This window comes from Ambystoma mexicanum, chromosome 9 (assembly GCF_040938575.1).
Source record: "Ambystoma mexicanum isolate Mex_15411 chromosome 9, UKY_AmexF1_1, whole genome shotgun sequence".
NCBI classification, from domain to species: domain Eukaryota; kingdom Metazoa; phylum Chordata; class Amphibia; order Caudata; family Ambystomatidae; genus Ambystoma; species Ambystoma mexicanum.
This window is the reverse complement of record NC_090931.1, coordinates 230,608,986-230,636,018: the sequence shown is the minus strand read 5'-3', so window position 1 is coordinate 230,636,018 and position 27,033 is coordinate 230,608,986. Positions and strand designations below refer to the sequence as shown.

Below are 27,033 nucleotides of genomic sequence, written 5' to 3'. Positions count from 1 at the left end.
TCATGTCAAACCTACCATTGACTGGCACCTACCAGCCAGCCCCGACTCATGTCCCCCACCCACCCACCATTGACGTGCACCTGCCATTAGGCCCCAATACGTGCCCCACCAAACACCATGTTCTAACAAAAGAGACCCATGGGCCTAATGCCCACACAAATCCCTGGCACCCCAGTACAAGCACGCAACCATCCACTGCACCCACTCCCAAAGTACCCATGCCGTGAGAGCCTCAAAAGAACCACCATGGCCATGCATAAAAGTACAAAAGAGCCACACAGTGGCAACACATGACTGAGGCAATGCTCATTGAGACATGCATAAAACCAATGAGAGTACACAACACCAATAATAAAGAAATATGATTTGAATTAAAATATGTAAAGAAAAAACATCATGAAACATCAATATTGTAAATGAAGAAATGATGAAATCCAAAATAAAAAGAGATTCAATGTAAACCAAAAATCGACAAGAGCAAAAAAACGGAAGTTGCCCATTTCAAATGTATAAATAAAGTAAATGAAAAAATAAAAAAAAAACATTGATCCATGGGATGACAAAATAACTAATGTATGTACAAGTGTGGTCTATATACAGTGAAAGTCCAAAGGGTCCATGATGCCCAAACAAAAGGAAACCTACCAAAAATCATAAAAAAATAACTATGTACATAAAGTGGAGCAAAGTCTGAACTCCAAAATAAATAAAAAACAAATGAAACCTAACCCTAAAGAACTATGTACAAAGGCGGCGGGCAAGTCCAACGGCTCACTTGTTGATGTCCCGGGCCAGGGCATCATCAAACTCCTCTTCAACGTCCTGGAGGTGGGCCTCTTCCCTGGCCCTGCGGTCTCGTAGGGATGTAGCCATGGCCTCCTCCAACTCCCTGCGAGTTGCCTTGAGGCACTCAGCCCGCCTCAACGCCCTGCGCATGGAGTTCTCCGCCCTGACCATAGTGAGCCGTGCCTCTTCTGCCCACCGCCGCTCTGCATCTACTTGCCGGCCCAACCGCTCCCACACAGAAGACACACCCAATCAAGGGTCCTCCTGCCCTCTGGCCGATGCCTGCCCCTGCGATGTTGACGGCCCCAAGCCATCATTGCTCCCACCTTGAGCCTGCTGCTGCCATGCATGTGCCCTGCCTGTGAATGCCTGCACGTCCTCCTCCTGCTGGGGTCCAGTTGTTGGGGTGGCCACCCCTGCTGGACCTCCAATTCCCGACTGTGGCAGGGATGTGTCCTCCTCCAGCCTGGCCGCTGGGTCAGGGCCAGCTCCAAGGGGTGCCTAGGTGATACATGGGCAGGAAGATGGCACGGAGGACGACTGGCGCATAGGGGGTTCAATTGAGGAGGGGGTCGATAGAAGTTCCAGCACACGGAGGAACCCAGCACTGCTGACCTGTCTTAGTAGGTCGACGCAGTCAATGAGGCATTCAAAATGACGTGCATTGTCCACAAGAGATCCCTGCATGGGATCCTGAATGCCACGTTGACGCAATGCCACCCCAGCAAGGATGGGCTCAACCCAATCCCAGATAGCCACGTCCGCAGGGAGAGGAAGGCCAGTTTTTGTTCGTGCATCCCCTCCCTGAAAACAGGTCTGGACGAAGGCATCCCTGCTGGTGCGGGATGATGCAGTCACAGGATCGGGGACAGGATTACACACAGGCACCTCTGCGACGGCCTGTGCTGCCTCCTGTCCCTTCCCCTGGACTGCACCACTAGCACCAGGGGAATGCCCCCCTCCAGGCCCCGTGCGTGGGCCTTCCCGGCCTCCGCCTCAACCAAACCCCCCCACCAACATGGATGAATTTGTGCCATCTTCCTCCATAGGCCCCTGTGGGGTTTCAGCTGGCCCTTCTGCTGCCGAGGAGTCCACCTCCGACCTGCGCCTCTTGGACCTACCCTCAGCAGCAGAGGCCGTGAGTGCGGCACCAGACTCCTCAGTCCCCGAAGAGATGATAACCCAGGAGGGGAGCTGGGCCTTGCATCTCCGGCTGGCAGTGAGATCCCTGCCGCTGTGCTCCACAGCACCGTCTCCGTCCTCTTCATCAGTTGACGCTGCAGACAGGGAGAGACAGAACACAGGCATGAAGGTACTGTACAATGGTCTGATACACACATGACAGTTGTACATGAGTGGCAGTGTCAAACTTCACAGATGGCATCACACTCCCCAACACACATATCATTTGAACCCACACACATGCACAAATTAACAGGAATGTTGGAGCAGGCAGCACCATCCATACACATACAACAGCATGAGCATGCAAAGGTTAGCCTGACATCACATGCAACACGGGGAGTGCAGAACACATGCACACACGCCACCAGACGTACATGCATCTGTACATCTCCACCACCTGTCACAGTGAAATCATCGGCAACTATGTCACATCTGCCAATCAGCCTCCTACATGTTGGTGTCACATGCATCCATGCTGTATCACAGTCCAACACATGTCAAATACACACACACAGACACACAGACACACACACACGTACACTGTTCACGTACATGAAGGTGGAACCAGCATCCATGTGTCACACCCCAACCATGCCACAGTACATACACAGAAATGCTAACATGTGTGCATCCCCAAATGCATTTGTGCATCATGCATTTCAATACATACACCATTGATGTGCCACACACATGACTGCACTCACATGCGGCAGGCTCATGTCCCTCTACATACACATCCATACATGGCCCTTTCAAGACATATGTCCAACCTGCACACTCCTGGCACACCTCAACATGCACTGCGTCCAATCAGTACGCATGGACACTTACCGCTCGACTCCAGATGGGTCTGCCTCTCAAGGACCTGGAGGTGGAGCACTGGGCGTATACGTTCCAGGACCCTCATACCGATGTTGGTAAGGGGGAACCGGCACCCCTCTGCATGTGCTGCCTCCAAGAGGCGCCGGGCCTTGCAGAGGGTCGTGGACCTGAAGTCCTCCCAGCGCTTCCAGACATGTGCCATGTCGCGGGCTGCCAGCCCCTCCACGTTGATGGCAGCCACGATGTCCTTCCAGATCCTCTTCCTTCCTTCATTGTCGGCGCATGGTCTTCCGAAGAGGGCATCATAATGCACCAGGACTTGCTCGACCAGGATACCAACTTCTGCGGCACTGAAGCTGGTAACCCTCTGCCTCTCTGGGTGAGGGGTTGCGCGTGGTCTCCGATGGTTTATCCCCCGACATGGCAACCCCCGAGGCAGGTGTGGGTGGACAACTGGTTCCTGGTGCTGGTCTGTGGAGCGATGGAACTTCAGTCGGGAGTCTTCTGTTCCTGCAGGGGTGGTCACAGCAACTGGACCCCTGCAGATGGCTGACATGCAGGGACCAAATAGCAGGGCACCTGGCCAGCAGGCAGGCCGGCAGCAGCAGATGGCAGGTGGGAGTGGGCTCGGGGCAGTGGGGGGCAGGAAAATGGCCTTCTAGGCAGGAGTGTTGTCTTCTGTGTGTTGTCGCATGGCCAGCTTGATACGGAGTGATTTGGCGTGTGAAAAAACTGCACGTCAGCGTGTAATTCGAGGAAAGGCCCTTAGCGCATATGCGCGTAAGTAACGTTGCACGTGTGGGCTGGGTTAAAACGTACGCTTAGGATGCCATTTTCTTGTACGTGCTTTTAGTGGAGAGCGAGCGGGTGATTCTTGTACTTCTTGTCGGTTCCAGTTCGTATTCCTTGTATGCTCAGACAGCGTTCAATTCTTCTTTTGGCAGGGGTATTTCCAACGCGCACACGCGTGTCTTTTTCACGTTCTTTTCCCAGGCAGACAGTGAGTCGCGCATGTATTTTTCAACTGTGGTTGTCCCCGTGTGTCGCATACCCATTTAAAGGTCTTTGTAGCCTGCGTGTACCACGCGTACACTTATTTTTGTGTTTCTGGGTGCCACAGCGTAGTGCAGGTGCTTTATTCCACGCACGTGGGCTACCAGGGGTCGCGTGCATGCTAAATTTTGTTTTCAGGGTGCCTGAGCGTTGCATGACCTGTCATCTTCCCCCCGGCATCACAGACAGCCTTGTTAGAGCACTAGCGAGCGTATTCCATTTAGTACCCTGCCCCCTTCACCCCAAATGCCCAGGACAATTGTTTACTGCACCTCCCATTCGCACAAGAACAACAGTGCCATGGTTGGGAGGCGACCAAGTGGTAAGGGAGGCAAAGGTGGCCGACCTCCAAGAGGTGTCTGCGGTAGGGGACGTGGCCAGGATGTGCAGGGTGGCCCAAGAGGCCAGTGTGTGGAGGACCAATCAGGGACACCTATGGCCCCCCCAATGGGTCGGGGAGATGCAGCTGACACCATCCCAGCTCAGGCCTTGTTAACCCGGCCAATATTGTTGACCGAACTGGCACAGGATGACTCACAGGCCAACTTCCGTGTCACCAAGTCAAAGCCATGTGTGGCGGCGAAAGTTATTGTCACCAGGCCACGTGGATCTGGGGCAGCAATGTCATCTGCTGCCCCAAGTAGCCAGGCTGAGGAGGCTGCAGGGGCAGCTGCAGCTAAATCCACCCCAGATCCAAGTCACACAGCCAGGACAGTGTTGGTCCAAGACCATCATGTAACGCTCACCTGGCTCCCACGGAGGCGCTGGTCTGGTCTGGTTTGCTGTGGCCTCTTCAAGCGTGATGCGCAGAATTCAGACCACTGATTGAACAGGACCCCCAAATCTTGCTTGTCTGGCCCGTAGGAATATCCTTCTGCAGATGAGAAAGGGGATTAACTGTCTGCTGAATAATGTGCTTGCTTCCCCCTTTCCCCCTTCGTTCTCCTCTGACTTCCTCCAAAACCCCCGGTTTAAGCTCACCTTATGGTTTGGAAGGATGAACTCTCCATCCTGCTTCTGGTGCAGGGGCACGCGTTCGTCCAGTTACTTCACTGGTTTTCAGAATGGCGCTGGCAAATCCACTTGACTTTACTGAGCGATACGCCGTAAGTAGGAAGATGCAAAAGTTCAAGTGTGAGCCTCCTTTTATGTTGTCTTTTTCTGTCCTTTATTTCAGGTGCAGAACAAAGGCGATACGTTGAGGGGTTAAATTGCCGGGGTAAAATCAGGTGAGTCAGTGATGAGGGCGACCCCTCTAAATGTCTTTATAATTCCCCAGTAATGTCTTTTGTCCTTTCCCCATAGGGGCCGGGGTGCGGTACCTGCCAGAGATGTGGCGCCGACCCGAGATGTGGAATGGCTCACCAAGAATAGCCGGTAAGTAATATGGCTGAAAATCTGGCTTTCCTCTTGTGTTCCCTTGCTCACCTTTTGTCTCTTCTTCTCTCCCTTAGGTGCGGTGCAGAGATGTGGCGACCGTGGTGCACTGAGGGGCGCGATGGAGCCGGGCGGCGTCTCGGGAACAGGTGAGTGAAGCGCGGCGCTGCAGCGAGCAACGCTGTGCTTTTAAATGGAAGTCTTCCTTCAGGAATGCTGGCGTGAAGATTCTGGATGCAGGTAAGAAGGTTGAAATAGTTCTTGGTTTTCACCTTTCTCTTCTCTTATTCCCTTACAGGTGTTCCAGGCTCGAGGCGGGCGTGGCTGGAGTCCAGGTGCAGGAGCAGACACGGTGAGCGTTCAGCTGCTGGGATGCAGAACAACGCGAAGCACGTGTGGCTGTCCGGGTGTGGCTTAAATAGCCTTGGAAGAAGTTCCAGGTGAGTATTCTTCCACAGCCCCACCCAAGTAACAAAATAGTTCCTTCAGAAAAATAGTCCCTCCTAAGCCTCCTTTGGCTTGGTTCTTCATGGAGCATGGTCTGCATCAGGTGAGTGTGCAGCATGGTCTGCTTCAGGTAAGTGCACCAAACACTTCCCTTTATGAGCCTGGCGCCTATGGCGCCAGGACTGATGTCCAACATGAGCCTGGCGCCAACGGCGCCAGGACAGAGTCCAAAGAGCCCCTATAAAGGGCCGCTGGGCTTTTACCCGGGGGCGTGATGCCTGCTCCCGGGGGTGCTGGGCCTGGCCTGGTGCTCCGGGGGTAGGCATCATGACACATCAGACCAAGGTTGGTCCAGCCAACATCACCCAGCAGCCAATGCCTTCAGTGAGTGTTAGGTAGAATCCTGTGCAGTGCCCTTAGGGACCACTACACACAGTTAAGACTACAGGTGGCAATACAAGTTTTACCTTTGGTACAAGCCTGTACTTCTAGGTTAAAGTGGTAGCAGTAGCGGAGCAGCCAGGCTTATCTCAAGAGTATATGAGCAGTAGCAGAGATTACACAAAGGGACCACAATTACCGTGACTCAAGCAAGCACTGACTAAAGGTTTCAGGTAAAAAAATATAAGTACATTTATTTTTAAACCATTTGTTACTAACATAACACTTCTATTAATTCAAAACCACACGTAAAATACACTACAACCAATCAATTCACTTTGGCACACTCTAACTCAAGGTAAGTACCCTATGTTTTAACAGACTGGTGTTATGAAACAAAAGACGTTACCGGGAATACACTTGCGATCACTTTTTGACAGTAATGACAGTTCGGTCTTACTAGAGAAAAGCGTATCCGCAGCAAGAAATGTTACTGGGGCAAAAACACACTTAGCACCTGAGTTAACCAGAGAGAGTTGGGGGCAAAAATCATAGGCAATACTTTTTCAAGGCAGACAGAATCAGAGAACACTATTTGACGGAATTCAAGAGTCAATAGGCCGGAGCCAGTGTCAAGTGGAACCGGGTTCCTGTTGTCGAGGATCACACAGTCAGACAGTTCAAGATTCAACGTTGCCAGGAGTACTTAGATATTGTCAACAGAGGAAGCAAAAGTTATAAGAAGGAGGGAAAACAAGGGCAAGCCTTGGAGGCAAAGAAAAGGGATCCACCCTAATTCCTCTAGCAGAACACAGTACCTTATTCAAAGAGGAAGCTGGTGCCACGGCAGTCGTTCCTGTTGGTTTCCTGCAGACCCACGGTTCCTGGAGTTTCGGTGCGAAGGAGGATGTCTGGAGGGATCTGCACCACACAGGGATGAAGCCGGCAGCTGCGACGGTGAATAAAAGGTGCGCTCCTTAAAAACAGAAGAGGCTCTTCAGATGGCTATCCGGACCACTACAGCAGTGTGCAGCAATTTCGACCAAGAAGAGGATCCTCTGGCTGTGGAAGATGAGCTGGTTATCCCCATCAGGCTCAAGGGAAGAAGACTCTGGACTGTATCTTCTTTGGTCATCGAAAGGTAGATAGCTCAGGACTGCAGCAGGGCTTCACCGGGACGGGGTAGTTGCAGCAGCTGTCTTCTTCTCCGTGTCTCTTCAGTTCCTTGTAGTTTCAGTGGTGAATCTGACTTCTAGCCCAAAGAGACCTGCCTTTTATACGAAAATCCACCATTCACACAGCCAGGCTGTCAATCAAGCAGCAGGGGGTTGTCCTACCCAGACAACCACCTCAGCCAATCCTGGCAAAGTGCGACTTGGGTTTCCTAGGATACCCTGTGCAGGGGGTGACTACACCCCTCCCACACATTCAGCCCACCTAGACACCCAGGCGCGTGGAGGAGGGATTCTTGGCAGAAGCCCGCCAAAAGACAGTGAACAAAGGAGGCAAACCTGGTTTTCCGCACAAAGTAAAACACAAGATGGACTTTAACAAAAAGAAATGGCAAATAAACCCACCCGGAGCCAAAAGAAAAAGTATTTGGTCAAGTGGGTTTAAAACAATACCATGTTTATATAATATATATATATTTATATAATATATATATATTTATATAATATAATTGTGGTAGAAAAGTTAGGGGAGATACCACTGCCACCAGCCAAGTCTAAATGTTAAAAGAGCGAAACAATGCTCTAGGAGGTACAGATAAAAAGGGATACGGAGTAACCCTTTCCAGTACTCCATGTAAAATGGGGTTTACTGGATCTGTGGTCAAATGACTAGATAAAGTTAATGGCAAGTTTGCCCTTTTCTGGGGGACTGTAGTCAGCCTCAGATATGGAGTCAGTGGGAAGTCCAAAAGACAACCCTGTGTCACTGCACTGAAGGTGCTGTGTAACACACAAAAGAAGGGGACTACTGAAGTGGTGTACTCCAGAGTCCACAATCACAAAAACAGGTAGAAGACACATGGCAAAACATGGGTAAGAGTGGGGGGAAAGCTCACACTCTTACCAGGTGAAAAAAATCGACTCCAGAAATCCAGCAAAGCTGCTGGGGGACTCACTGGGTGAGGGAAATTAGCCATAAAATGAGAATTCTCCCTAACAGTGAGACCTTTGGTCATTGTGCCTTTGGCTACTTCCAGTGCCCAGTCCACCTGCACTTCAGCCCCTACCAACCAGAGCGGCGTAGGCCACTCAGGGTCCCACCACCTCTCAAGAGGAAGAAGGCTGCTCTTGCTGTACAGGCTGGGATCCCAGACACGGCTCCCCACTCCGGCACGTCAAGGAAGCAGAGTTTCAATGATGTGGAACTAGACGCACTTGTGGGCTACATGTTGGCCCATGGCCGCAAAATGCTGGTGACTGCAGGGTGCAAGACTACGACTGCTCAACGTAGGGCCCACTGGCAGTGCATCGCAGAGCAGATTAGTTCCCTTGGATTCGTGAGGCGCACAGCTGATGATTTCACCAAGCGGTGGAATGACCTCAAACGCAGAGCAAAAAAAAAGCTGGCATCCAATCATGCCTCTACTCTGGTGACTGGCAGTGGGTCTCCACCAGAGGAGGAAGTACTCACAGTACATGAGTCAATCGCTGGAGGGTTCATCACAGAGGATCAGATCCAAGGCGTGGGAGACCTACCAGATCTTGAGGCAATGTCTGGTGAGTGGACATGCATGTGTGTGCAAACCATGTGTATGTTGCTTGGGTGATGTGTTCTGATTGAGTGCCAGGTGTGGCTGTGTAGTCATGACTGCTATGGGTCACTCATGTGGTGCCGTCAAACCATCCCCCGGCCTTGGGTTTGGGTTTTACAGTATCCCTTCTGACCCCAGCGAACAATTTGCACCCGATTACTGCATTTGCACTTCAACTGCCATCATGACAACATTGTTCATACTGTTTTCCTGTTCATTCTGCCGGATTGATGGAATCCTTTGCATGATTAACACACATTTTTGTGCCGTTCTGCCCCAAATTCACCATACTTCAGACATAGATTTCACCCCACAATGGTCCAAGTTTCTTTACTTATTATGGGAATGATTTCATCAATCAGGCTAATTTACTATTGTGCACCTATACATGCCCTGCACACCATCACTTCGGGGCCCTGTTTGAATGTTCAACATGACAATTGACTTCTCTCATGTCCAAGTGACCAACCATTGATGTATCCATGTGCCTGCCATCACTGTATAAGTAAACACTGGCTTTTTTCCATCATGCAGCACAAGTGTTGCTTTTCCATCTTGGAGTCCTCAGTGTCTGCTTTTTGGCTCCCCTTCCACTTCATTACCAGTGCATGCATGCCACAGTTAGTGTCATGTGTGACATGTGTCATTTATGTATTCAATGTGTACCTTGTGATGCCCATTTGTGTGGGCTATGCTGCTCATGCCTGTCTTCATTACTTTTCTTTTATGTTTTTGCAGGTGATGAGGCACTAGATGCTGTTGAGGAGGAGGCAATGGCGCAAAGGCAGGAGTACTCTCAGTCCCAACCAAGCATCAGTGGAGGAGGTGGGGTGGTGGTGGGTGAAAATTGGTTACTCCTACAGACCATCCTGTCCACGGGTGTCTCTGGGTACACCTCTGAAGACCTCTATGGCTCAGGTGCTGAATCTGACATTGAGAAAAATGTCCCGTTGCAGGTGAGTGTTTCTGGCAGGGATGCTGTTCTGTCCAACCCACCTGCACTGGAGGTAGACCCCTCTACGGGGCATTCAGTGTTGGAAAGTCCACCTTTGGCGGTTACGGGTGCAGGGTCATGCGCCACTATATTTGTTCCTAATCCTGGGCCAGCAGATCCAAGGAGGAATGCAGTCCTGCAGCCTCAGGCAGTGCCAGCACACCAAGGTGCACATCACCTTGCCCCAAACAGGTGTGGTGCGCGCCAACGTGGTGGCCATGCACCACCAGGCAATACTGTGTGGGAGAACTCCATGTATAGTATTGCAGCACAACAGGGGGCATCATGTGAGATGATGGCTCAGGCCGTGGATAAGGTGGCCACTTCCATTCTCCCCCCTGAAAAGCAGGTGGAGCTCCAGCAGCAGGCAACAGAGTCCATGTGCCGCTCACACAGGAAGGACATGTTGGTGTCCAACAGGGACCGAAGGGCTGGACTGGAGACTCTGCACACAGGCATATCTGCAGAGTCACAGGCCCGCAGGGATGCCCTGAGGTTAGAACACAGGTCCCTCAGAGATACTCTGGGTCCACTTGAGGTGTCCCAGAGTACAAGGTCAGAACAGCAGCTGGAGCAGCTGACATGAACACTCTCAGCTGAGCTCCAGGCAACCTGTGAGGAGATCTGGGCATCACACGAGGCCTTGCAGGCAGAAATGCGTGCTACCCGTGAGGTGCTGCATGGGGATCTCCGTACCATCATCCTGCAGAACCAAACCTTTCAGACCCACATGCTTGCTGCCATGGAGGAGCATGCCAGGGTTTTGCATGGTCTGCGTCCCATATCATGCGCACCTTCTAATATACCACTAGAGGGTGATGACAGCGACTGCAGTTCACCCACTGTAGGGTAGCCGTGCAGGCCATGAGCCCATGGAGGGTTTATTTTTTTTTTCTCAACATCCACGCATGTGGGTGTTGGGGTGCACCCTGTACCTCCTCCCTCTTGGGTGCCCCCCCAGTCGACACATGCCATTTTTGACTTTTCTTTTTTCTTTTGTTTTTTTCATATTTCATGCCAAATTGCAAATTAGAATTAGAATTTAATTTATTATCTTTTTTCTTCTTTTTTCTATTTATTATTTTCGTTTTCATTTCATATTTCATTTTTTTTTAAAAATGTAATTTAATTATTTTATTTAAATTGTATTCTGATTTTTACTTTATTCTTTTATTTATTTGGTTCATTTTTCATTTACTTATTTACTTTTTAGTTCATAACCATTTTCTTTCAGTTTGTAAATTCATGTTACAGTGTGTTGCTTTGTGTGTCTCCCGTAGGCATCCACTGTGAATTCCAGCTGGGCACATGCAGGCTTGTCCTGTCTTTGGGTTAGAAACTTGGGTTCCTGACACACACGCCCCTCCTGCTTCCCCTTTCCATGGGCTCGCAAAGGGTGTGACCAAGTGACAGTAACTTACACAGAAGCATTGGGCTCCCATAAGTTGTGTGGGCTGTCTGTAGTCCAAACTGTGTATACATCCCTAGTGGGGATTGGTGTTGATTTCTCCACTGCATGGTTGATTTGTATATAGTATTACATGTAGCTTCTTCATGCCTTAACAAGCCCATCTCCATTGCAGATGCAGTTCATTTTGTATGCAGTACACTGCCACATTTGCCTATCAGCACCAAACTGCAGTTGCAAGGGGCCAATGTGCTGCCTTTGTCAGGTTGTGACACTTGCACTACTTTCATTTTTTACTGTCATACGTTGCCACTGTTGGATCCTGTACTAATGTTTTGTCTTGCTGGTAAGTATTTGTTCATGTGTGCAGTTTCTTTTTCATTAGTGAGAGGAAATTGTCTCTGGGCCGTTTCGATTTGGGACAGTGCACTTTGTGGCACTTGTGTCATGTGTTGTGCATTAATGTGGTTGATTTCGCATAGCATGCTATGCCATGGTGTGTTGGGTAGCTGAGATTGGGTTAGGGAGGGGTTGGGTGACATGCCACTATTTGGTTGCAGTATTTTACAAGGGGGTAGTCCTTCATTCTGCATGAATGTGTGCCTTTTACTGGCACAGCATTGGGTGTGTTTAAGTAGCTATGGATGCACACAATGTAGCACTTCCAGGGAACAATATCAGGGTGGTATGGTTGTGACAGTTGACTGTCCCTTTTGTCATCATCATAAATTGTCAGCTAGTATGTGCCAGGCCTTTGTGCACTCCGCAGGGGTGGGATTTTAGGTGAAGAAATTTGCCACAAGCTGGGTACGGCCTGCCTCACCATGTGCCCTTTCACCTCCCATGCGCAGCGGCCGTGCATGTGGTTGGGGGAGTGGGGGCACCACCATGTCCACTGGCACGCCCCGCCAGGTTGTAACATTGTGCAGGACACATGCTGCCACTATGATCCTGCACACTACTGGAGGCGCATATAGCAGCTACCCACCAGAGCGGTCAAGGAAGCGAAAGCATGACTTCAGCACTCTGAATGTGCGCTCCACTATGCCCCGGGTTGCAATATGGGCTGTGTTGTATCTTCCCTCGGGTGGTGTGGTGGGGTTCCGTATTGGCGTCATCATGTAGGTGCTAAGAGGGTAGGCACATTCCCCTGGGGAGCTGATAATGGTTGGCATTAGTTGAGTTTTCCCTTTTCTCAGTGTCTGACATGCATGCATGTGCAGAGGCATTTGTACTTACCAATTAGCCATGTGTCCCATGCCTCCCAGCTTCCAGGTCCCAGTTTAGGGGTGACATTCGGAATATGAAACTATCATGGCTCGACCCCGATAGTTGGTATATACTGAGGTGATGATTCCCTTGGCATCACATACAACCTGCACGTTGATGGAATGCCAGTGCTTGCGGTTTCAATAGATGTGCTCAGTGGCCCTGGGAGGACGTAGAGCCACATGGGTGCAATCAATGGCACCTAGCACTTTGGGGAAGTGTGCCACCCCGTAAAAGTCCTGGACGACGGCCTGCCTTTCTGCAGGTGTTCTGGGCATGTATATTTGCCTGTGGACTGAGGGGCGTGCAGTCATGATCGCCAACACCTGGTGTAGGCAGCGTGACTGCGTGGCCTGTGAGACACCCCCAACTATGGCACTTGTCCGCTCAAATGACCCATTAGCCAAGAAATGCTGTACATTGAGCCCCGTTTCCAAGGGGCTCACTGCTTGGGAGTACAGGGTGGGTTATGAGAGGTCATCCTCCCACTCCCTGACCAGTTCTAGGATTATTAGTGGTGGACACCTGTACCTCCCATAGACCTGGTCATCAGGCATCCCAAAAAGGCAGGTCCTGGGTAAAAAAATGCAGGACCTGGCTATCCTCCTCCTGCGGTGTCCCATGACCACTGCTGCGAGGAACGATATATTCATCGTAGTGTATGAGCTTGTTTGTTGTTTGCGTGCACTTTTATGCTGCGCGGGGCCGCTTACGCCTGCTTCCTGCTGGCGTACGTGTTTCTGGATTAGCGTGTCTTTTTTGGCGCACGGGTTTCCCCTGTTCAATTCCATGAATACGTGTTGTTAGCGCACGTGTGGGCATTGCAAGCATTTACCTGCGGTACTTGCCCCGTAACACCGACATTTTCACACACTGTTCCCCATTCCGCGTGTTACGCCTCGTGTTCCGCCCCCTTTTCTTGTGTGCGCTACTCGTTGTGCACTTTCGCTGCGATTTTCACATTTGCGCTCCCCTTTTCGGCGCACATTTATTCCATGAATTACCCTGTAAATCTCTTTCTTTCACAACTTGTACATGAAACCCCTGGTGGGGATGCAAAATGCCAAACTACAAACAGTCTGAGGTGCTATGAGACCAGCACCATGGTGGTTTGGCACATTTTCAAATCTCTGCAGCATAACATAACATAACTATCCCATTCTATTTTGCCAATTTGTTGGTTCTGTGTGTCCTATTTCTGATTTTCTCCACCCCCATGTCTTGCCCCGTTTTCCCTTCTTTTTCCACCACAGAATACTGTCTGGTTACCCCAGGCGGGGACAGAATATGCCATTGTAGAGGACAAAGTACTGACATTGTAGGACCACTATGCTGGTGATTTGTCATAGTATAAAAGCTTTATAATATGACATGTATTTTTATTCTTTTGTGACGGTGCTGATTGTTGCTTTACATGGATTATGTTTTCTTTCATGCCGCCTGGTTCAGTAAAGTGTGTTTTCTACTTGTGTTTTGCAAGTGGAAATGTGCACATTGGGAAGAGATGTGTTCAATTATTTAAATCAAATGTGTTCCATGCTGCCGGTACAGTCCTTTACCATGTGTGGTTAATAGGAAGTACTTTGCAGTTTGGCCCAAGTAATGAATGGCTAAACACTGACAATGTTATTGACCACAAAAACAATACAAAAATGCCATCACTCGCTACTACATTTGCTAATGAAGTTAAAGAGGGAGACGTCCAATACAAAGAAGTTTGCAACTCCCTTTAAAATTTGCAAAATGGCTTTGGTGTGCATAGGTTCGGCCATTTTGTAAAAGCCAGGGTTACTCTGTGATCTGGGCTTGAGTTGTAGAATGTTGCCTGTAAGATATCCTTTAGTCTGCACTGCCTAGTGCATTATTATTTGTTCTACCTAGGCTGCATTTATATGTATTCTTATTCTTCTTTAAAAGGAGCAGGATGCTCCATAATGAATAGCTAAGCACTGACACATTTTTAGCGAAGGGTCTATTCTGATGTGGATGGGAATGCCACCATTATGATCGATGAACCATGGCAATGTGTAACGCTGTGGGCTCAGGCAGCATCACTTGGCGTATAGAAGTGCACCACCACAGGCTTTACACATAGGCTATACATGGGTGCCATATCTTAGGCTATTAATGGGTAACTCTACGCAATCTGGCTCTAACATGTGCCTACAGGAGTCCACTATCACAGATGATATATTATGTCACTTATTTGTATAACGCCTTGCTGCCATTGTTATGGCTTTGAAGTGCCGAGGGGTAAATAGACCCTTTGACAGACCATAGTGTGAACAGATCTGAACTAAAAAAAAGAGCATGACGTTGCATGCAAATAGTATTGATACATTCAAGCGGCTGTTCAATTACCTGTGGAGATGACTAGTGTTGTGAGAGTATAACAGAAGTATTATGAGGAGTGTTCAAGTGCAGCGTGAATTGCAATGTTACGGACCACATTTGTATTGAGACTCAGCTGTATTCTTTGGGGCACATCACTAAAACTACTAGTATACATTAGTCTATCAATCTCAAGAGCAGCTGTTTACAGTTGAGGGCTATGTTACACTGTGCATGCAGAATGCATACACCAAGAAACAAATGCAATCAGATGCAAATTGCAAGCACATTTGTAAGATATGTCAAAGATACAGTCAACGTAAAAGCCTAATTGTCAGGCTCAATTTGAGAATGACCAGGCCTACATATCATTCAAAGGCTAGATAAGTGGTGTTAGCCATACATGCATATGGTATGATACATGTTAAACAATGCAATCAAGCCACATTTGAGTGTGGTCATTCATAATGGGGTTTCCTTGCTTGTAAGTGCTGTGAAAGTGAGCATTCAACATACCATTCTCAGGAGTAAATTCCACTCTCAGGGAGAGCTGAATAAATGAGCTTAGTTTAGTGATTGTTGAGGTGACTGTATAGTTTTCAGTGTTTTGACCAGAAGAAAATGCAATCAAAACAAGGGACAAGAGCTTTCTTTATTGGCTGGCAGAACTTTCATGCTGGTGTTTTGGTGGTTTTACAGCAAGGATAGCTCAGGAGACAGAGCATCTGAAGACTTCACAAGGAGTAGCAGGAAGAACACACCATTGGACCATGGCTGAAGGTACAATCTGCCTTACATCTTCCACCAGTGAAGGAAGGCAAGGACCTCCAAAGAGGGAAGCAAGATCCCTCTAAACATTGCCCAGGGAACAGAGGGAGATAAAGACCTCAGAGAACCCTCAAGCCGCTCCAGAACTTCTACACAACCAGCACACAGCGTGCCCTGCTAGGCTCTGCATCAGAAGGATAGCTAAGGGGCAATGAGTGGTGCAACACTGGTTCGAATCCTGAACCCAAGAAGAGAAACCACTCGCTGGTATTAAGAGCTTTAAAAACTAGCAATAAAATAAATAAATAAAATCTTGTGGGTGCATGTTGGCCTTGACGTGAGCTATGCTAATGAGTTTCTAGGAGTTGTGGGGCCTACTAGCCAGAGAATCATATTGGATTCCCTCCTGCTGAGAGCCAGAATGGGTTCTTGTACAGCAGAGACCACTAACGGAGATGCAGATTGAGTGCTCCAGAGAAAAACAGACAAAACTTCTTCCCCTGCCTTGAGCCATATCATATTAAACTTGGATGGAGAGGAGAGAGAACTAGTCTTCCCCTTGTATGTAGTAAAAAGGCAAATATGCCACTGAAATGCAGTAAGATTATAATAAATTAGAGGTAAGTTTGTAAAGTAATACATGACATGCTCGCCAAGTCAAATGGTTAACATGGTTAGTAGGTGGCACTGTGCAGTCTGGCCGAAGTAGTGTAACTACAGTGATACTTCATTTGTATTATCGTTGTGCAGATTAAACTCAGGAATATTAATGTGTACTTCTTTATTTTTCACAGACTGCACCATGATTAATGGCTAAACATATTTGGTGAGGGAGGGTCATTCCAATTAGTGCGTGTCAACGCCACCATTTAAATCTATGTATCATGGCATCGTGCAGTACTCTGGAGACAAGCACAGGCAGTTGGTGCACAGTAGTATTCTCTCACACGCTTTAATATGCATGGTTGTGCAGTTGGGAACCAACATTGGCTGCACATGGTTGCAGTAAAGTAGGACGCCAAACAATCATGCCTACAGCAGTTGAGTATCACACATTATTAATAGGTGGTGCTTCCAGTATCACAAAAGTAATGTATCTGCAGACAAGCTACTCTTGTGTTGCACTTGTCCAGGAGAAAGATGGGGCTTTGGACCTGTGCTGCATTACATTTCACAGGCTTTTGAAGTTGCTAAATTAGTCCGCTGCTTCAGGCCTCTAACAGGCATCATTTTGCACATGGGCACCACTGAATGTATGGGAATACACTACAAAAAGCTGTTCATAGTGTGTGGTATGCAGTCAGGCATAATTACGGGATGTACAGGCAAACTAAATCTGTGCCTCTGTTTCGTTTGTTTCACACCTTATGAATGTACACATCTAGCTGGAAAGCAAGGGAGCATAGCACAAATCGAGCACGTTCTGAGTATACAAGTCGACTGCAGAGGTAGCAGAGAAGTTGGAATATGTAACAGGAGCATGGGGGTAGTCAGAGGGGAAGAAATGGGATTAAGGGGAGTGATGAGAGGCTTTTTGTAATGGAGGGTCTTCGGGTCATCCTGAACTGTGGGATAGAGGGGGCCAGTCATATCTGTATGAAGCATTGGGTTGTGAATTTGTGCATCCTTATTTCACTTGATTGTAGTGTTTATTATTTGGCCATTTGAGGAACTGATGACTGAGGAATTTGACCATCCACGCGGTGGGTGTGTGCTTGCCTGGGCTTTTTAAAAAAATGTTTTATTAAATGGAATGGTAGACTAACCTCAAGAAAATATATGGGACTAATCCACACAAATTTTTCTATGCTCACACCATGACAAACACAAAGACCTGTGGCCTCCGGGTGGACACAGTCCGCCCTGTCATATTTAGTTGGGATGTGACAGCAGGAGTACACTATGTCCTCTCCAGGAAGGGGGAGGACCAAGCTTCCCCCTGCCATGGTCAGCCTGATTAACTAACAAAGGTGCCATGGATCCGCCCTGCTCTTTTCTTCAGCCCTTCAACTGGTGGCAGCAATCATCATGCGAATAGAGTACAACTGCATAGTTATCAACAAAGAACCCACCACAGTGAAAGGCAACCAATTGGACTGGGTGATAACCTGTAACCTAAACATCACAATACAGAATATGGTGCCCTGTATATGGTCAGACCATTATAAAGTGGAATTGGTAATGACCACACAAAAACTAATGCCTAAAAGAAAGAATGACCATAAAAGGATATCTATTAAAATACCTTTTAAAAAATGACTACAAATCTGCTAGAGCAGTGCTTAGGAAACATGATGTTAGTTACGTCAGAGACCGACACCTGTGACAAACATAAAAACCTACAATACGCAAATACAGGCGCTGCTTGACCTGAAGGCCCCTATGAAAGACAAACTAGTAAGGGCCAATATAAACCATCAAAAATGGTTCACCTCAGAGACAATTATACTGATAAGTGAGAAGAGAAGAATGGAAAATAGGTGGATAAAACAACCTTCGGAAGCCAATAAGATCAAATGGAAGGAGCTAGAGAAACAATATAAAGAAAACATTAAAGAGGCAAACTCTACAAGCAAATTGTTTCAGATCCTGAGGTCTATAGAAAAGCCAAAGGCCCTGTGCCCTCCCTTTAAACCATCTCAAGAAGATTGCAAAGCAGTCCAGCAGGCTTACAGTAACAAAATCCGGAAGGCCAGAGAGGTGGTAAGCCCAGCCTGACCTACATAATGTGATAGGGAACCAACAAACGCAGAAAGCGATAAACAGATTTCTGTTTAAGCCCATCACCTTGAAAGACATGGAAACCCTCTTGTTGAATATGAAGCAGATATCCGGGGCCGAGAATATACTACCTGCAAACTGATTCTAGATAATAAGGACATCTTTTGCCCTTTTCTTACTAGGATGGTGAAAGCATCCTTTAGAGATAACAGGATCCCAGAGACCATCCCAGAGACCATTAAAACTGTCATGGTCACACCACTGGTGAAAAAACCCAGCCTGGACCAGAAGGCCCTAGGCAATCTCCACCCTATCACAAATTGCAATTTTCTATTGAAAATTATGGACAAGTTGGTGACCTCTCAGCTACAAGCTTTTGTAGAAACCAACGGCCTCCACCATAAACAACAGTCTGGTTTCAGAATGGCACTTAGTACCGAAACGGCTTTGTTGAACCTCCAATCACACATGCTCAATATTATGGACAAGGGTAAAGCGGGCATGTTCATGTTATTGGTTTTATCCGCCGCGTTCTATCTGCTGGATCACCAACAGCTCCAATGGGCCTTAAAACACTCAGGGAACTGCTCTAAAGAAGCCATCAGTTGGGTGACCTCCTTTTTATCCGAAAGCAGATCTATTATCCATTGTGGGGAAGAATGTTCTGACCCTATTCCCATCAGCTGGGGTGTACCACAAGGGGCCAGTTTATCCCCCTGCTGTTCAACTTGTATTTAAGGTGTCTCTGCACAGTGGTGGAGAAAATCAGAGCCTACTTTACCAACTTTGTAGGGGACAGGCAGCTTGTGGTAGAGCTGAGTGGTTGCTGCGACAGTGATAACAGCAGAGTGATGAACCTATAAAACATCATAGAGGCCTGGATAAAGGATAACTGGATGTGCTTGAATGGTAATAAAACCGAACTGATGATCTTTGGATCATATCAAGCATGGGCTAAACTGATCTAGGAATATTCAACCTTAAAGATCAAGAACTCTCACATCCAGGTCTCAGAAAAAGTTAAAACATATGGGATTTATTTGGAGGCATCACTTGGCCCAGACGTGCATGTCAATAATCTGAATTGGAACTGCCAGTACTATCTGAGGCTGTTAAAATACATCAGACCATATTTGAGCGAAAAGAACAGTGCCATTATTGCAAGGGCCACAATACTTTCCAGGTTATATTACAGAAATGCCCTATTGATAGGAGCAAACAAAGGCTGCATAACCAGGTGCCAAACTATTAAAAACAACGCAGTAAAAATTGTTAGACAGAAGACCAGAAGGGAACATATTACCGATGATAGGAAAGCCCTGAATTGGTTGGCAGTAGAAGACAGGATTACCTTTAAAACTAGGACCTTGGAACATCGACACCTATTTGGACAGGCACCTGCCTACTTGAAACGACCGGACAGTCTCTTACACCCTGAGCCGATCCCAAAAATCAGAGACACAGGGACAAATTGCTTGCACCACAGCTAAAAGAGCGAATGGATTAGGGAGATCCTCCCCTGTGAGAGCGGCACAGACTTGGAGCGGCTTTCCGATTAAACTCAGACTAGAGGAAAACTACATGATCTTCAGAAAAAAACGAAAAACCAGCATTTGCAAATAAGGTCAGTCAGCTAAGAACCAGTTCGTAGAGCCCGATGTCCCATCTAATTTTGTATGTTCGCACCTAATTGTAAGTGTCCCGATGCCTGCGGGCTGTTCGGCGCTCTATAAATAAGAAATTTTAAAAAAATATTAAAAATGCAAACAGTCGACAGAGGCTAACAAAGAAGACAGGAAAACCCCAACAAACTTTCATATGCAACAGTGTACACCTGAAGCCAGCTCCCGCCATCAGTGTCATTGACAGTGAAATGTCATGTGTGGGACTGTGTGTTATTATTATTATAATTCCTCAATTATAATGCGCTTAATAGCAACGAGTGGTTTCTATGCACAGAATCAGTATTCAAACCTGTGTTGCATTGCACTCTCATGCTTCCAAGACAAACATGTTGCCCCTGAGCTATCCTTTCTTACTGTTTACAGTAAGCCTCCCAGTATGGGGAACCCATTCATCAGTTGAGAGAATGTGGTTTGCAGGAGCCAGAGAGTCTGGTCTCACTGCAGCTTCCAGGGAGGCCTGCCGCTTTAAACAGGAACCACAAAGAGATCCATTAACCAGAGAGACTCTTTGATCAACAACAGACAGGAAGATGGGTGGGACTTAGTACCACATCTTTCCACCCCTTTACCCTTCCTGTTGCAAAGAACTCTGGTCATGAACTCATGCATATAGGAGATTAACGGTACGGACCACAGAATTGGTTAATTAAGGTAGGCTTAGCCTATATCAATCACAGTGACCGATTTGGCTTTAAAAGAGGGTTTAGGCCCTCTTTTGGTAGATCATCTGAAAACTTTGCAAGGAGTAGCAAGATGAACTCATCATTGGACCCTAGCTGAACGCACAATCTGCCTTACATCTTCCACCAGTGAAGGAAGGCCAGGACTTCCAAAGAGGGAAGCAAGATCCCTCCCCTAAACATTGCCCAGGGAACAGAGGGAGATAAAGACCTCAGAGAACCCTCAGGCCGCTCCAGAACTGGTACCCAGCCAGCACACAGCAGGACCTGCTAAGCTCTGCATCAAGCTTCCTAGGTAGGAAGCGCCAGAAGGTCTCTGAATCTAGAACTAATGGACGAGGCAGCTGCCTGCAACACACTCCTCAGCTTTGGGCCTTCCATCATAAAGGATGACACAAGCCCATTGAAGAAGCTGGGAGAAGTGCTTTGACAAGCATCTTAATATGTCCGACTTTAAGACATTTTCGGGCTAGTCGAGTTCCTTGAGCTGCAACCGACTGCAACACTGACCGTTGTCAAGACGCACTCACTTAAAGGCAACTGAGACGTCGTGACCAGTGCTTCAGAACCACTGATGAGCACTGAGACAACGATTTCTGAACCTGAACCACTGTGTAGGCCAAACCGTCTTGCCACCTGATACCCGCAGCTGACTCCTGTCTCGAACTCGCAGAAGCCTGCAATGTGCCCTGAAGCCGACTCTGTTGAGCACCATGACCAGCTACAGCATAAGGTACATTGTGGTTCTGTCCCCTTGGTCCTTCCAAGAAGGCCCCTACATACATTTTAAGACCCATTGCTCCCTTTGTGCCGAAGCCAAGAAACCTTAAACTGTTGTGGTTATTAACCATACTGACTACCCTCATGTCAGTATCCAGAGTGCATTCCTTTTCCTTCTTTGAAAAAGTTGGCCCTCTGCATTCCTTTACAGGATGGGTTGTAATTCGTAGTGTTGCTAGAACTGTCTGTTTTTTTTTTTTATACAACCTTGACTGGACAGTCCCTTTTATCATTGGGTAATAATTGCATTTTGTTGCAACTAACCAACGATCCACAAACTTTCGGGGATGAGCTTGCCGTTCCATCCACGTTACCAAAATTTGGCAAGATGGTTTACGATTTGCTCGTTATTACAATATGTTCTGATCCCTTCTGGTGTACTAGAGGTGTGGGGCTGATTGATGGTTTAGAAACTGATATTCCCAGCTGGAACCCCTGGGCCCCAGAAGTTGAGATGTCACAATGTCCCCCTATTTAAAACAGTTTTGGAAGGCACACAGACTTGTGTTCCTATATGTGTATTTTCTAGTACACAAAGAATCCTCCTATCTGTTACCATTCACACATCTGCCATGGTACCCCAGTGTATCTGCACATACAATGGTTACTACACACACATTATTATCATAGAACACAAAGTTGACTCCTTTCATGCTTGTGTTACTGTAAATATCTGTCCAAGGGACTACAGCTATGATAGCTAAAAGCAGGATCATAGGAGATACAAAAGGTCTGGGGAGGAGGGAGAGCAGTGAAAGCCAAGGGAATTGATTCTGCCGTATCCCAATTTAGCCCTTATCAAATTGCAGTATTTCTTTGCGTCTTAAAGACCTACGTGTGTTACTAACCCTGTTGGGGGTAAAAACAAAGTATGCCAGTATTAAACGCATACTTGCTCTCTGGATTGCTGTTTATTCACATATCCCGTAGTCTGTAATGTATAAAATGTTTGTTTCTAGCTGTTTTTATTTTTACTCATGGCACAGCCATTACTCTAAGCCACCATTTCACATTATGCATATTAATAATATCATCACCTAAGCAGAAAATATGCAGCATTTACCTGCTCAGTTTGAATAAAGAAACTTAACAGGAAATTGTGGGCAGGTCAATGTGCAGGCTGCAAAGATCCCTCCTGTGTCCTTCTCATGGATAAACGGGCGTCTGGTAGAGCAGCAGGAGAAGGTCAATGGCGATATGCTGCGATTTCAACTGTTACAGTTTACCGTTGCCTTCGGGACAGCAGTTGATTCAAGAAAACCGTGGGAGCCCATTTGCCCCGTGTCCTCTGCTCAAGAACGTTAGGGGGATACTTCCTTGTCTAGCGTCCCTGCCCCACTCTGGAAAGTTGTGGGGGTGCGAGGGCCGGCACAGCTCCCTTACCTTCACTGGTTCCTACACCCCTACCTCAATGTCATTTCAGAACGCCAGGAAGGAAATATATTACCTTAAATTAGAAAGGCAGATAAGAGTTATGGTGTATTCAAATCAAATTCTCACTAGTGCTTTACTGTACTGGTTTATCTGTTCACAAACCCCTATAGCTAAAGTATGTCCTTGTTGAGCAAACTGCTGTGCTGATTTTTTTTAAAACAGGCGTTGGCAAAGTCAATGCATGTTTTACGAGGCCATTCAGTGACACGTCATTGACTGCACATTTGCTTTCAGGCCCCTTGAAATGATGCATTTTCCATTACACTTTTCTTTAACGGACCAGTCCGTTGACGTGATATACTTTATTTTTCTTAAAAAAAAGGCCTTCCAAAAAGACTCAATTGGACCATAACATTGGGCAAAGGTTTTTTTTTTTTAAAAGTTATAAACAAGGAATCGGTGCCATTAAAAGGAACGCTTAGAGGTGGAGGAGACGGAGATGGGTGGGGGGTAAGGGGGTCTCGCCCATGCACACCTTTTAATTGATGTGCAGAATCAAGGATGAATACATAGATTCGTGTCAGTTTGCCCTCAATGTATAGATACGGCGGAAGGCATTGACAATTATTGTTGGCAATGGGTGTAAAATGGCAAGGAAACATGGGGCCGCCAGGATTTCTTTCCCTTATTAAAGGCCATTACTTAAAGCAATCTAAATCCGAGTTGCACATTGTAAACAGCGCAATGACAGTGCAGTGTGAATAGTGCTTTGTCCGAATTGCATTGTGCAACACACAGTGGCAGTGCAACGTAAACAGCCAGTGTTAATTCAATGCCAAAAAGCACTGTGGTTGCAGTGTGAGCAGTGCAGAATAAGTGCAGTGTAAGCAGCACACTTTCAGTGCCCTTTATAAATACAGTACGAGTACCGTATGTTTGGGGCAGTGTGATTCCCATGTGATCACTGCATTCTCAGATGTGCAATGTAAGTGCAGCATTCACAGTGCAGTGTGAACAGTGATGTCCGGAGTCCATTTTGAGCAGAACAGTGGGAGCAGTGCAATTTGAAATGCCCTCTGAGCTAGACAGTGTGAACCAAGCATGCTCTGAGACTGCAATGTAAGTCCAGGGAAAGCTGTATCTGAGTGGTGTTGTAAGCAGATTATAGCAAATGGTTAGTGCACACCCTCTCATATTACAATGAGCTTAACGTTTTCAAGGAAAAAACTCTTTCATTTGGGTTCAGGGGAGGAATACTGGCCACGACACGAGGTCGTAATATCAACAGAGAGAAATGAGTCCAATCTATGGAACTTCCCGTCCCCTGCACACCCAGGTACTGAAAACAGTCAGAAGTTTCATAATACACCATATAATGCATGATTCAAGTACTATAATGTTCGAAACATATTTAATTTAATTCATTTATAATTCCTTGAGGAGGCAAATGATCGAAGTTCGTGCTTGACGTGTTTCGGGGATAACATTCCCCTTACCCTTCTTCAATAGCAATTCACACTATGGAAGAGAAGAGCACTCAAATAATTTGATAAGAAGAAGAAAAACAACACTAAAATCATTATCTATATAAAATCTGAATACATTTCTGTTCTCAAAGAGCTAGCTCTACGAGTGGCCATCAATACTTGTGACAACATGCCCTGGGGTTTGCAAGCTACTTATTTGGGATAATGGTGAACCAAAGCTAATGTGAAGAGCACTGTGTCTAGCCAAACAAAAGACACAGTCTATCGCCATAATCCAAGCATCTATACTCATTATCTGTAATGAGGTGAGAATCCAAACTATAAAAAGAGAGAGCAAACAGAAGAATACAGAAAAGTTCCCTACGTGGCCTAATTACTGTCATATAATAATAATAACATAATAACGAAAAGTGAGTGACTGAAGGCTGGTCAGATAATATAAAGTGTTTGGTAATGATGATGGAGAGACAAACATCGCGTCTGAGTTCTGTATGCCTAAAAAAACAAGTATGATATATGTGAATAATCACAACGGATCCAGTGCGTGCCAAATGTGAACACAGCACTGGGGATCAAGTTCCAGCACACATTCATAACATTCGGAGTGCATTGTACTGCCAAGTAGGTTTATGGGAAATCGAGTTCCTAAAGGGGTAATGCAATATTAAAATATGTGTGAGCGATATAATCAAGTCTATGAGCATCAAAGCCTCAAAAGACATGCTGTTATAAAGTTAAGAGAAATGAAAAAAAGGAAACCAAATAGCTAACACTAATGTGTGGTAAAGGTGGGCGGTATGGCAAAAATAGCACTCTTGGTTCACCATGTACCTCACAGCTATTGTTTAGCATCAATATATTCGATCTGGCCTGAACATCAGTAGAGGTCATGAGAGGTGCACTCCAAGATCAAAATCATTTCCATATATTCTTCAACAAATGACTCCATAGACAAGATTCTAATGTATTTTCAGCTTAAAACATCCTACCACCTCTAGTACATCTACTTGACAATTGTGTACCGTATAGAATACCTAAACCCCTGGCATGTTGTCTACGATCTGCACTCCTGCCCGACTACCATTCGATTTGGCCAGGTTGGGGGGGTCCCTTCTGCCTTTGATTTTGCTTTTTGGCAAGAGGGGTAGTTTTAGGCCCCCCCATCTCCAGGTCCAAAGGAGGGGCAGTCCTCACATCTGCCACTTTCGCAGCAGCAGGTGGGTTAGATGGTTTGAGAAGTATCTGAAAGTACTGCTTACCCGCATTTATATTGTCCTCCTGCACCCAGGATTGCTTTTGCTTCGTTCCGACGTTCCTTGTGAGCTGTGGACTGTTTGGAACTCATTTACCATAAGGCTGTGACTCGCTTTTTGCAACGCCCTCAAGAGGCGTGATTATAAAAAGCAGAACGCGCGCACACCACGTGCGTGCACCGAAGCAAGTACCTGGAAGTACCGCTTGCCACGTTTCTATTGTCCTCCTGCACAAAGGATTGCTTTTGCTTCATTCTGACGTTCCTTGTGAGCTGTGGACTGATTGGCACTCCATTTACCATAAGGTGATCAGGATATAACATCAGACATCAGCCCCGCCTGTTTTAAAGTAAAAATACCCATACTTTGTTTCTTTGTTGCAGGCTGTGACTCGCTTTTTGCAACACCCTGTAGAGGCTTGATTATAAAAAGCAGAACACGCGTGCACTGCGCACGCACCGAAGCAAGTACCTGGAAGTACTGCTTGCCCACTTTGCCACGCTATTCATGTTTTCGTGGTTCCGGGCGGTACTCACAGGTCCTCAGCAACCTCTTGGGGTGTAACTTGCCGGGCGGGAGCAAGCCGTGAAAGACGAAATGAAATGAGGCGTTTTTACGCTCGAATCTGGCATGACGTCCATTATCCACACAATTAAGAACAATGACACATTAATGGCAACAAACTCCCCGGAAAATTTATGGAAAAGAAGCCAGAGCTGTTCAACTCCACAGTTTGAGAAAAACGACTCCAGCTCTTCCCCGGGAAGCAAAAAGGCGGAAGGATTCAGAAATGTGCCCTTACTACCCTGATTTAAAGTATTCTGGCTCAAACAAAACTAACAAAAGATCTCTGGTTCCCAAAAGCTCGGGACAGAAATTCGATCAGAGCCCTACAAACAATAAATCAGAGGTCATCGTGCTGGACAACAGGGAAGGACAACTAGACCTAGATGTTGAGACCATACCAGTCTCACCGGTAAGAAGTGGTTTGAAAACATCTGTCACTCTTTTTGCAAATTAAAATGTGCCTCTCACAGACAGCGCACTACTTTGTAATGATTTGACCGCTTCATTAGCAGTACAGGTACATGGACAAAATGCTAATGTATCTGTGGATCTATCAGTAATTGACATTAATTTGAATGAATCATGTTCTTTATCTCAAGCACTTTCCAAAAACTTAACCAGATTTTCTGAGCTATTTCACGACTATAGCAACCCAAACTCTGATTTAGCACAGTCCTTTTCTGCCCCAACTCCCCGAAAACCTAAATTAAAGGACTCGTATTCCGAGACAAATGGTAATCCGGAACAAGGATTGCTCTAAATGCGATGAATTCCCCAATTCAGTCTCTGGCAAAGCTTTTTGAATCTTTGAATAACAAATTGTACTCACAGTCTTTACAAATCGCGCACGTTTTGGAATGGCAACAGGTGGTCTGTAAAAAACTGGAATCTGAAAGAACTA

At 46.8% G+C, this 27,033-nt stretch overlaps 1 protein-coding gene across 1 annotated transcript in view; it reads right to left on the bottom strand.

The window, feature by feature from the left end:
* Positions 1-25,771, bottom strand: part of LOC138487898 (NXPE family member 4-like) — a 937,091-nt gene extending 911,320 nt beyond the window's left edge. The window contains exon 1 of the mRNA XM_069614522.1: positions 25,572-25,771. The gene's annotated coding sequence lies outside the window, so the exon portion shown is untranslated. The remainder of the gene's footprint in view (positions 1-25,571) is intronic.
* Positions 25,772-27,033: the final 1,262 nt, after the last annotated feature.